Source organism: Lissotriton vulgaris, chromosome 7 (assembly GCF_964263255.1).
Source record: "Lissotriton vulgaris chromosome 7, aLisVul1.2, whole genome shotgun sequence".
NCBI classification, from domain to species: Eukaryota; Metazoa; Chordata; class Amphibia; order Caudata; family Salamandridae; genus Lissotriton; species Lissotriton vulgaris.
This window is the reverse complement of record NC_141695.1, coordinates 451688107-451700949: the sequence shown is the minus strand read 5'-3', so window position 1 is coordinate 451700949 and position 12843 is coordinate 451688107. Positions and strand designations below refer to the sequence as shown.

Here is a 12843-nt window from a genome sequence, read left to right as displayed (position 1 = left end):
ATCCCAGGCTGAAGTGACTCCAAGGGTCAGCTGATTGGCATTCTGTTTCCAAGCTACCAGTAGAAAAGCTCCAGAGGCTTTTCTACCACTGTCCAGCTGACCTGCTGCACCTGAACCTGCCTGTACCAGCAACTGGACCTGCCTCAGCCCCAGCCTCTGCTAGAGTGAATTCCTGAGTGGTGCCTCTCAAGTCCCCAACCTTTGGTGTGGTATCAGTTGACCTCCACCTCCAGGAAAATGAAAAATCCTGAAGTTTTTTGGTCTTCGCGACCACAAACTGGCCCATTCGACCCAAGATCTTGTTGCCCGCTCCGACCACCAATGCGAAACTCGGGTGAACTTGACTCTTCACACTACTTTGACAGCCAGCAATGACTGGCATTGCAAGACCTACACTAAGTGCAACTGCATGTGGTGACTGCCAATGCAAATCTACAGCAACAACTGTCCGCAGCGCCCATCAGGATCATCGTGCTACAGCGACAAGCATCCGTGATGCTCTCCCTCCACCTCACAGCCTCCTCCACTGCAAATTGAACACTTTGTGCTGAACTTTAGAAGGTGATCATTTCAGCTGGACTAACCTGGTTCCTGTATCTGGCCTGTGCTCCATCATGGTTTGACTGAGTTTGTGACTTTCACCCGGTCTTGCTCGACCAGGTAATCGCAAATGGCGCTTTGTGCTTTTAGGTGCTATACTTACCTTAAAGTTTTGAAATTGCATATCTTTTGCTCTTCTGATTGGATTTTTTAGCATTTTGATGTCAAATGCGTTATTATATTTTACTCTATTTTTCTAAATTTTTGTGATATTTTTCTTGTCTTGTGCTTTCACTTTATTACTGTTTGTGTTTTGCACGAAAACTTTGCACCTTGCCTCTAAGTTAAGCCTGACTGCTTGTGCGCAAAGCTACCAGAGGGTTAAGCACGGGTTAATTTTGTGACTTATTGTGGTTCACTCTGACAGGGAATGCGGCTGATGCTCTAGAAAGGGTCATACCCCCCATCACCCAGCAATCCATTTGCAACAAAATATTTAGCTTGATATACTCATTTAACTTTTAATTGCTGAGGAATTCACTACATGGTTATTCTACAGAATCGATAACTATATCTTCGCGTGGTCAGTGGACCTTTGCAACGACTTCCCCATTCTGCATCGACCACAGAGGAACCAAAAACAGAATAAATGCAAAGGATGCCAGGAGTGTCTGTCACGCATTGCGCGCGCGCGTTCTCTCGGGAGATCTCGCCCAGGTTCTGTTAAAGCTGGTTTAAACCTAGCAGCACTTTGCATTGAACAACCCACTTTTTGAGAGGAGGCGAGCTTTCCCCATCGAATCAACTCCGCCAGGTAGGTAAAGCATCTGCATGAGATCAAAGCAAATGAAAGTGGGGAAAAAAAGCTTAATCTGTTCAATGAAAGGAAAATAAATGTTTGAATTGAGTTTATTCTCTTATGTTTTCCAATCGTAAGCATCATCTTTCGAGCTTCTCATGAGGAGACCACATGCACGGATTGGTGGACTTTACAATAGTTGTATTTAGCACCACTTTGTGTGTGTTCTATTTTGCTTCATTTCGTTTATAGGAAGGTGCTGGTTTCCAACAGTAACACCATTTTTGAATGCCGCTAAACATCGTTTACCAAATGAAATGAACAAAAATAATACACGCTATCCGATCTTTCTGAATAGGTCTTTTGTTGATATTGGAAACTCGAGGGCACTTTATGAAGTCTGGTGCAACCTGTACATTGTCTTGCACATTTTCTGCCCACACCCTGTTGAGCCATGCTGTCAGCCCTCAAGCCGTTGTGATATTAAAATGTATGTTTTAGTCACTGGGAATCTGACGAACTACTGCTGCCTGTCGACAGTAACCTCACCTCCTGGGATTCGAGGAATGTTTGATTGGCTGCAGTAATTCATTTGAAGCTTTCACCTTTGTCACAATGAATTTAAAAGAAATGTGTTGAATGAAAGATATTGTATTGATTAGTGCATTATTGAAAGTCTGTAGCACTCCGACCGTGTGCCGCCCTGCTCTTCATTGCAACATTCTGTGAAGTCCCTGGCATATATCTACACCTTACAAAGGTGACTCTTGTCACACATTGCGCGCGCGAGGTATCTCGGGAGATCGGGCCCAGCCGCCCAGGTTCTGTTAAAACTGGTTTAAATCTAGCATTGCATTGAACCGCCTACATTTTGAGAGGAAATAGGCTTTTCACATCAAATCAACTCCGCCAGGTAGGTAAAGAATCTACATAAGTTCAAAGCAAATGAAAGTGGGGAAAAAAGCTTAACCTGCACAATGAAAGGAAAAGAAATGTTTGAATTGAGTTTATTCTCTTATGTTTTGCATTATTCTATTGTGGGCCCCGGCGGAGTATTAGGTTTCCCTAGTGTGTAGGGGTCTAACCAAACTCCTTTTAACATTAGTGACGTATGTGTACGGGTGCACCCAAACTGCTTCTAACAAGGGTGGCGTACCAATATCCAGGCCATGACGTGACTAACGGTTAATGGCAGTCGACTGAGCCTTATGGGGTACAGGCCCCTTTTTTACCTGCACCCTAAAATGAGGAGCTTGCCTTCAGTCTGTCATAGGTAAATCAGTCGAAAGTTTCTTGACTGGGGTTGGTGAGGAGTGCATTTGTTCATGAGTGGTGGGGTAGTGCAATATCATGGTTTCTCCGTGTATGTATGAAGCCTCAAGTTTATGGGGTAAAGTGGTTCATAAAAATAGATGTTCCCGCTTTCAAACATACCTCTACCGTGATTTCCTTTCTCTGCCACCTCCCTGCATTAGAGTAATCTGATGTCCATCTGGAACGCACTACTATATTACTAGGTTTCTGTACATGGATTTTTAGAAGGTATATTTCCGAGTTTTTCTATTTTATTATAAATTAAAGTGTACCAGCTGTCAGTCAGTAATGTATTAATGATGTTACTAAATGAATCACTCCTATGTTGTACTCTAGGGATGTTGAACATTTATTTAGCGTTTCAGTTCTAAATCATGTAAGAAATTGGGTTGTTGGTTGAGAGGGGCAGAAGCCCCACTCAGGCAACAACCACAGTCCTGGTCAGGGTGAACCATGAAAAAACTCACTAAATTAACCTGTGCATAACCCTCTAATTGCTTGGTACAACAACAGTCAAGCTTAACTTAGAACTTAGAAGCAAATGAGTAAAGTATTTATGCAGCATGCAAACAGTAATAAAATGAAAATGCAATACAATAAGATTCACAAATCCATTAAACAAATCGAATGAATTTTAATAAATGAAACAACACCAAAATGTATTAAATCCACCCAGTAGAACTAGAGTTATTTTGTGTGTGTGTGTGAAATCTAACGCCTAAAAGATTAAAGGAACCATCTGTGGCCATCTGGTCGCACGAGACTGGGTCAAAGTCAAAGTTTGAGACTGACAGTGATGGAGCATGGGTCATATACAAGGGGTGGCTTGGGCCCAGTCTCGGCTTACCTTTGGACACAGAAAAATTATTTTAAAAGTTTCCGGAGAAGGTCAAGTCTTCAGCGCGGCAAGGCAGACGTCTGTGTCCAATTAGGAGGCATGGTCACATGGGAGGAGCTGGACGAGGTTGCAGTTAAAATTGTTACGTTCGTACTTACATGAATTTCTGGAAGTCGGATTCCTCCAGTGGGACAAAGCTGGAGGCTGCAGCTGAAGAGTGTTCCATGAGGCCAGATACCTTCGTCAAGAGGTTCCACTGATAAGGATTTACTGCTGGGAAGAAGAACATAGCGGTAGCTACTGCGAAGTCAGGAAGAATGGTGTTGCACCTTGGGTGGATTGGTTGGCAGGTAGTTCCCAGTCTTCTGTCGGTTCTCCAGGTAGTGTTTCGGGATAGAACTTCCACGTTCCAGCTTATATGGTTAGGCAGGTGCAGGACCATTACCACCACTTCCAAGAGTACAAGAACAGAACTTGGAGGGTTAGGACTCACATCATCCGAGGCCAGCAGCAGGGTTCAAGGACTCATGAGTTTGTTATGTTCATGTAGCTCATAGAGCAGGTCAGCCACCTAGCCCTTGAAGTCACTCTGGTCGTCCTGGGTTCAAAGAAAAGGTATAGTTCTCCTTCGACACCACAGCAGCAAGGCAGTTTTATCAGCAGCATAGCAGCAGGGCAGTCCTTATGGAAGGAGGACAGCAGGGAGGTCCTTCTTCTAAATCTTCTATTGTTACAGCCATCCTTGCAGGATGGTCCATCCTGCCCACACTTAGGGCTTGATAACAAGCTTGGCAGCTGGGATACTCCATCACAAACATGACGGATATCCCATCAGCCAAATTACAAGTTCAATAGGATATAATGGGATTGTATTTCGGTGGATGGGATATCCGTACCGTTTGTGATGGAGTAACCCTGTCTGCCAAACACGTAATCATTTTAATGTCCATAGAGAATGTACTTCTAATACCGACGCACTGACGCTCTTGGCAGACCTTGCTCTGATGGGCTTATCTAAGCTCAACGAAGGTCCAACACACACAGCTGAACACACACTGGATATTATCCTTTCCAAGTCTTCCAGTATTCTGTTTGAACCTCCCTAGCCACTGACATATTCAGACCATACGTTAATTGAATTTTTCATTCAAGACCCGAGAGAGATGAAAGGCCCCAACCCTATCACTCACTACACTTGTAGACAATGGCAGAAAGTCAGCCCGGAGCACTTCCAAACCTCCTTCTTGGCTCCTTAGGACACTGCACCAGAAAACATAGAAGATGCTCTTGCTAAATAGAATCCTGCTGTCTCCTGCCCCATTGACCAACTCGCACCACTGAAATAATTTCCTAATCTCTCTAAGCGTCCCTAAACTGCTTAGTTTTCCCCCCAGCTTCGAGCTCAAAAACATCTATGCAGAAAACATGAAAGACCCTGTCATAGTACCCATGACAAGAGGGATAAAGACAGATTCATGGTCATTCTGTCTGCTGACCATAAAAACATAAAGGCCTCACGTAAAGCTCACATCGTATCCCAGTTAGCTCAGGTGGGTAACGCTCCCAAAATCCTTTATCGAATCCTCCAGTCTTTAACTAATCCTAAGGCTTGTGACAATCTAGAGGCTCAGTCTCAAATGCTTTGTAATGACAGTGCACAATATTTCTTGCAGAAAATAGAGCTTATCTACGATGGAATTGTTTTGCCAGGGAGCCAGCCTTCGGTTCCCATGGCATCTGATCAGCCAGAACAGGCAACTCCCCAGTTGCTAGAGAGTTTCCCCCCTGTGACCATGATAGATGTAGAAACATTGTTCTGCACCGTAAAATCAGGCTCCCCTCTAGATTCTATTCTGGCTAAAGTCGTAGCCTCTTTGTCCTATCGAATGTCTCCTTTCATTGAGTGTCTTCTTAATCTCTCTCTGAGACAGGGTCATGTTCCTTTAGAATGGAAAGCAGCACAGGGTATCCAAGGATCCTCTGACAGATCTTTCCAATCACCGCCCTATCTCACTACTCCCCTTCCTGAGCAAATTACTGGAGAAGCATATTAAGAAACATCTATGCTACCATGTCGAACGTACGGGCAGCGTAGACCCGTCCCCATCAGGCTTTAGGCCCCCATACAGCACAGAATCAGTCCTGCTAGTGGTCACAGATAACATCAGGATGACTTTAGACAAGGGTCAATCTATGATTCTGGTGCTATTAACCTTTCTGCTGTGTTTGACACGATTTCACATCAGGTATTGCTCAGGAGATTGAAGGAGATTGGACTCAGAGACTCTGCTTTCCAGTGTGTGACGAGTTTTTTTTATCTTCTCGCTCCCAAACCGTCAATCTTGGCCAGCATCCTTCAGCGTCTATGGAATTGACCAAAAGAGTGCCTCAGGTCTCATGTTTAAGCCCCACGTTGTTTGACATCTACGTTGCCCCCTTGGCCAACCTTCCTAGAACCTGTGGGTTTATCCCCATCTCTTACGCAGACAATACGCAGCTGCTATTTTCTTTTGACAAATTTACTCCATCTATACAGTTGGCCTTCTCCTCTGGCACGAGGGCAACCTCAAATTGGATGAGAAGTAATTTCCTCTAATTTAATTTTGGAAGGACCGAGATCTTGCTCTTTGGAGATGCCGCTCTTCTATGGACCCCCTAATGGTGGCTGGCGGACCTTGGTGTTTCCCCCGTCCCAAGTCCCTTGTCAAGAATCTAGGCATTCGTTTGGACCAGGCTCTCACTTTGAAGGAGCACGCTGCTCATAAAGCTGGCTTCTGTTTTCATATGTTGGGCCTACTATGCAGATGCTTTCCTTTGCTTCCTGACTCAACTCGGAAGCCCCTGAGTCAGGCGCTCATACTAAGCCGTATGGACTACTGCAGTGGCCTTTTGGTCTCTGCTAATAAGTCTTCGCTCTGCAGATTGCAGGTGGTCAAGAACACAGCGGCTCGATTGGTCCATAATGCCCCTCCCAGGACTGCCTCCCGCCCTCTTTTTCGTCAGCTTCATTCGCTCCCAATACGTGAGCGGGTCGAGTTTAAATTTTGCTGCACCATTCACAAATCTATATTTAATCTCGGCCAGCTTATCTGTCTGAGAAATTCACACCCTGCCTGCCCTCTAGGTCCCTTCATTCTGAATTTAAATCTCTTCTTGTGGTCCCCCGAGTAAGAAAAGCCAGGCTGGGTGGAAAGGTCATCTCCTACCTGGGCCCTCCTTATTAGAATAAGCTCCCCATGCATTTGCAATGCCCCGACTACCTACAATTCAGGAAGCATCTTAAGACTATTCTTTTCAATTTCTGATCATGAGCAAGTAGCTCAGCTTTTCCGTTGCCTGCCCGAAGCTCAGCGATACCCCTTCAGGGGTCGATTTAGGCGCTATATAAATAAATATATAAATAAATCAATCAGGCCCTTAGTCCCCTTTTCGCCACGGCTTGGGAGGAATACACAATCTCCAACAGCAGAGTCATTCACTGTCGTGTGACCCCGGACACTTGCAAAACGTTCAAATAGTTAAGAGAATAGAATGGAAACGTCCTAAAAGTGCCAATTTCAGAATTGTGACTTAAAACCTGACTTTACTATCAAAGAGGATTTTAATTTCCAATTAATTTGTATCTAAACAGCATATCTTGTTATGCTCCCAATCCACAGTTACCACTTATTAAATGTAATGAGGCAACTAAATATTAACCAACAGGAGATATAGGTCTTAGGATAGTGAAAAACAACTTTAGGAGCTTTTCACTACCAAGACATATAAAACTTAAACCCAGATGTCCTCTGTTTTAAATACTATGCATCCTGCTCTGTGAGTTTTTAGGGCCTACGTTAGGGGTCAATTGATGTATTATATAGGAAGATTTTGACCTAACAAAAAGTTTATTTTGCTAGGTCTAAATGTCAGTTTTAAAATTGTAGTTTAATTTGCTTTGTCGAGATGGCAGTTTTAAAATTGTACTTTATTTTGCTACATCAAAATGGCAGTTTTAAAATTGTACTGCCGGTTGCAATGGTAGGCTCAAGACATATTTTAAAGTGTTACGTTAGTGGGTGGCAAGACACATGCTGCAGGCCCACTAATAGAATTTAATTTAAAGGCTCTTGGTACATGTAGTAGACTATACTAGGGACGTACGAGTAAATTACATTTACCAATTAGGTTTAGGCCAATTTTAACATATTTTAGGGAGAGAACATTAACACTTTAAGGCTGCTTGGCAATGGTAAAAGTGCACAGAGTCCTAAGCCTAACAAAATCAAATGCAGCCAACAGGAGGGGTGAAGGCAAAGATTTTGTGTGAATACCATGCCAAGGAGTTCATGTTTGCCATGCCCTCAAAGGCTTTTAACTTTCGTTGGATGAGACGCCCACCAAAAATCTTCATAATTTTAAACAGGCAACCTTCATGTATATTTCCAGTCCACAGACAGTTCTTTGCCAGTGAGTTCTTAGTAGGACTGGGCATAATTTGGTTTAAACCGACATAATCTTGTGCAATTTCCAGAAATTCATGTCACCATTGTTAACATATTAAAAAGGAGGGTTTACATCTGAAAAAAGGTTTATTTTTTATTTTTAAACTGCAGTACAGGCATGAGCTTGCACTTCTGCAATCATTTCCTATAAGTGAACAGCTGTGTTAAATATGGTAAGTGGTAAATATTACAGTTATTCTGAAAGTGGCATTTTGTTCAGCCCTTCACACCTTCGAAGCAATGGTGCTTCTGGCATGTTTGGTAAAATACGCTTTCGAGTATTTCTCGTTTACAGATGTTTTTCATACTTTGGTTTTTCTCAGTCTCTGGTTTGAAGTCCACAACATCGTAATGCCCCACAAACCTGTACCAACCACCCTAAAACAAGGGCCTTAAATAGCAACAGTGAGAAAAAACAAACTGGGGAGTGTAGCCCCCATGCAGAGGAACAGAATCATCCCAGACAGACCCACCACCAAGCGCACCACATGCCCCAGGAACACAGCTAAACTAAACAAGCCAGACCACAGAAACACCATCACAGGAGCAACAAGAAAGACCCCAACCAAGGCAGAAGCCAGGGACACAATCACCTAAGGATGCTTGGCCTGATCAGGAAGAGTCCTTTAGGGACATGGGAATACCAAGACCCACAGGGAGAGAGGACGCAGGAACTCTAAGCCAGGAACCACATTTAGGTCAGAGGCTGAGAGTGAGCAATTAAGCTAACAGCAAAAAGTGTCACAGGCCTTAAAAGAAAAATAGACCCTCACTGAGGATGAAAAAAAAGTTTCACCAATGAAACCTCTAATAGCCCAGGGCCAGAAGCACTGAAATAGACATCATAGAAGAAGGGATGAATACCAGAGAAACACTAAGCCACCAGAATAGGCAGAAGAAAGGGCTGAAAGGTAATTTGCCTCCATGAAGGAAACAAGAGCCCACAAGCCCTAATGCATTGGGGAGCAATGAACAATAGGCCCAATACACAAAGCATGAATCCACACTACAGAAAACCCAGTAGATACAGGACTATATGACTACCAAATCAGGAATCCACCCGTAGTCCAGCAAACTCAAATGCAACCCTCACACTCTGCCCCTGTGGGCTTTGAACCAGACAGAGATTGAACAGAGGCAAGAAGCAAAAAAGCAGCAGACAACCCTAGCTCCACCAATAAAGGCACAAACAAAGGGGAAGATATGGACCCATCTGTCTCAAAAGTCGAGGCAGAGCAGGAGGGGCAACCAAGTTAAGATCCACAGACAGGGCAGGAAACAGAAAGTACAAACATTATTTCCCCCGCATAAAGGAGGGAGGGACCATGGAGAATGTAAATAAAAATAGGCCAGAAATCACGAAGGACCTAAGGCCCACAGCACCAATCTGGCAGACTGGTGGTAAGATGTCTTCAACCCTGCAAAAAGCCATCAGAATCTCCTTCCTGAATGAAATGCCTTTGCTTTGGAGGAAAGGTCAAGGGCAGGTAATTATGACTGAAGGTCTCAACCCCCAAAGATACAGTTAGACTGGAAAGCAGACTGGGAGACAAGGAAGGGCAATAGAGCCCAGCACACACCTGAGCACCACATAATGAGGAGTCTCTGAGAGTGGAAGATGGAGAAGAAGAGTGGGTGAGGATTTCATATTTTTGCTAGGTTACATGGAGTAAGGTATAGTTGGACATAATGTGTAGAGGGTAATTTATACCACAATGGGCAGTCCATAGGTTAACCAAGGGAGAGGAGGTCTGTTGGACCTGGCCCTTTCTGAAGGGTCATCCCCAAATGTTTTGCCTTCCTTCTATTTTTGCTGAATTCGTTTTTGTTGGCCTTAGGACTCTGCACACTTTTCCCACTGATAACCCTGTGCTAAAGGGCTTGTCCTCTCCCCTTAAAACATGGTAACCTTGGCCAATACTCAATTGGCATATTTAATTTACTTAAACATGCCTAGTAACATGCACTACCTGTGCCCAGGGCCCGTAAATTAAATGCTGCTAGTGGGGTTGCAGCACTGACTGTTCGGCCCACTTAAGTAGCCCTTTAAAAATGTCCCAGGCCTGCCATTGCAGAGCCCTTGTCTGCCATTCTGACCTGGCAGAATAAACATTTTGACAGTCCCAAACCTTCCATTTTATTACGTATAAGTCACCCCTAAGATAGCCCTGGACAGCCCCAAAGACAGGGTGTAGTTTGTTTAAATGTTGGACATTTACCTTTAGGTTTTGCATGTCCTGGTAGTAAAAAACTCTTAGATTCGTGTTTCACTACTGCTAGGCCTATCTCTCCTATAGTATAACATTGGAGTTGTCTTATTAAATTTTATAAGTGTAATTTCCAAGTCGGAAAAGATATCTGGGTCATGTTTGGTGTCTCTCGAATCCTAATGTAAAATACTGAAAATGCCAATTTAGAAAGCTGGCATTTTCTTGCCGTAGCCATTTAATGTCTGCAGCCTCTCTCTGGTCACATGACTGGAAGTAGTTAGCAGGTGAACTTTGTAAATTCCTCCAAGACAGTCACACACGTTAGGAGCTTAGGTGTCACTGCATTGGCTACCACTGGCAGGATGGAAGGGAGGAGCTAGGCCCAGCATCACATACACCTTAATAGGCTGTCTCCTGCTTCTAAACAAAGGGCTGAATATCCCCCTGTAGTTAGTCTGGAGCCAGCCCCAGGAAGGCAGGTCATCTGTGCACTTCAAAGGCATGCTTCTTGAAGCTTCTCCCTCCTTCAAGGCATAACTGTGTATAAAAAAGGACCTCAAACACCACCATCTCAATACAGACCTCTTGATACTCTGCCAGGAAGAAGGACTGCTGTGCTGCTAACAAGTCTGTCACTGTGCTGGACTGCTATTCTGACGGAACTGTTGCCCTTCTGTGCTGACCAGCTGCCCTTTAAGGACTGGGCTTGCATCTCTTGAACCAAGAAGCCGGAGGGACTCCAAAGACTCATTGGCTGGCCACCTGATCTGAAGCAATAGGGACATAACAGGTTTCCAACTATCTTTCAACTGCACCTGGACACTGCATCTGTGAGCCTTCCCTGCCAAGTGGTGCCACCCCAGTCCTGGACCCATGGAAGTGGGTCTAAGGTGTTTTGCTAGCCCATGTGGTACCAACTGAACAGACAAACCTCCTCAGCTGCGCAGTGCAATGCTGAGCAGGACCCACTCACCTCTCCTGCTGCATGGCTTGGACCGGCTGCAAAGACTCACGCTGCTGCTACAACTCACATCACCTTTCGGAACCTCCATGCGCAATGCACCCCCAACACAGGCCATTGCATCTCTCGACAGCAGACTTGACAACAATGCCGGACTCTGCATCGCAGTCTTGCAGCTCTGCAGGACGGATGCATCACCCAGACTGCTTAAATCATTCTTGTTGCTGGAGTTCACTTCACAAGCTCTGGTCGACGGGATCCTCGATGACAACACTGGACCTCATACCTCATCCTTGCCGCATTTTGAAACGACACATCGCTTCCGCTATTCGATGCACCTCTGTTGCTGGCCCACGCTCCATCACAGCTGGCCTGAATTTGTTACTTTGTCCAGGTACAGTGCGACCATATATCCAAAGTTGGCTCTTAATGCCTTTGGGCACAATTTTTCATAAAAACATTAACATTTGGTATCTCCAGTTCTTCTGATTGGATTTTTGTCATTTTGGTCTTGCTTTCGTTATTAAATTAATCTCTATTTTTCTATCTTGGTGGGGATCTTTTGTGTGGTATTTTCACTGTTTTACTGTTTGAACTGTTGCACAAATACTTTACACATTGCAACTAAGTGAAGCCTCACTGCTCTGTGCCAAGCTGCCAGGGAGCTGAGCACAGGTTCATTTGAGGTTTACTTGTGTGGTTACTGCTTGACCATGGCCCGTACCCCAATCAACTAGTAACCCAATTTCCAATAAGTTCTGTCTGTACTATTAGAAATTCACGTCTGCCTTGGTAGAATATCAGCACTGTGAAGTTTTGTTGCCACAGAAACAGCTCCCTTCACAGCACTGAAGGTTTGATGAGGCATAATGTTTAAAGTGCTGGCTCAGTAAACATATTATATTGTAATTGTAAATGTATTTATATAGCGTTATTACTACTGACAAGGCTTTGAAGCCATTTTTGTAAATCTGTGGCCACGGCTAATTAGCAATGAGTACCCGGGGCTAACATAACATGAGTTAAAGTGTTATAAGAGATCAGGATGCATGTGCCTTAGAACCATGAGCGGGATAGAGGTTTTTGAGGAGCCCCTTATAAGCAGAATACACCTTAAGACTGGCATTTTATTCTACTTGTAATATTCACAAATTCGCCGCACCTATCAGCGCGGCCCCCGTGTAACATTCTGACAAATTCTTGAATATCAGTGAAAAAAGCGTAAACAATAATTTTTGTATAAATCCAAATTTATTCTTACTTAGACACTTACACACCCACTTATATACTCACTCTGAGACTCATGCACCCACTCACTCAGAAAATCATGCAACCATTCACAGACCCACTCAGAGACTCATGCACCCACTCACAGACAAACTGAGACACTCATGCACCCACTCACAGACCCACTTAGAGGCTCACATACCCAGTCACTGACCCACTCAGACACTCATGCACCAACTCACAGATCCACTCATACACTTATGCACCGTCTCACAGACCCAGACACATTTGTATGCACCCACTCACAGACCCACTCAGACACTCGTACCCATTCACACATCCAATGAGAAAATTACGGAGATACTCACAGGCCCACTTAGACACTCACACACCCATTGAGTCACTCATGCACTCACTTGGACACTCACACAATCTCTCAACACAGCAACGTATTCATGTATACAAGCACT

At 44.3% G+C, this 12843-nt stretch overlaps 1 protein-coding gene across 1 annotated transcript in view; it reads left to right on the top strand.

The window, feature by feature from the left end:
• Positions 1 to 1345: 1345 nt before the first annotated feature.
• The window catches only part of LOC147701841 (toll-like receptor 12), a 154148-nt gene continuing 142650 nt past the window's right edge, over positions 1346 to 12843 (top strand). Inside the window, exon 1 of the mRNA XM_086928716.1 lies at positions 1346 to 1354. The gene's annotated coding sequence lies outside the window, so the exon portion shown is untranslated. The remainder of the gene's footprint in view (positions 1355 to 12843) is intronic.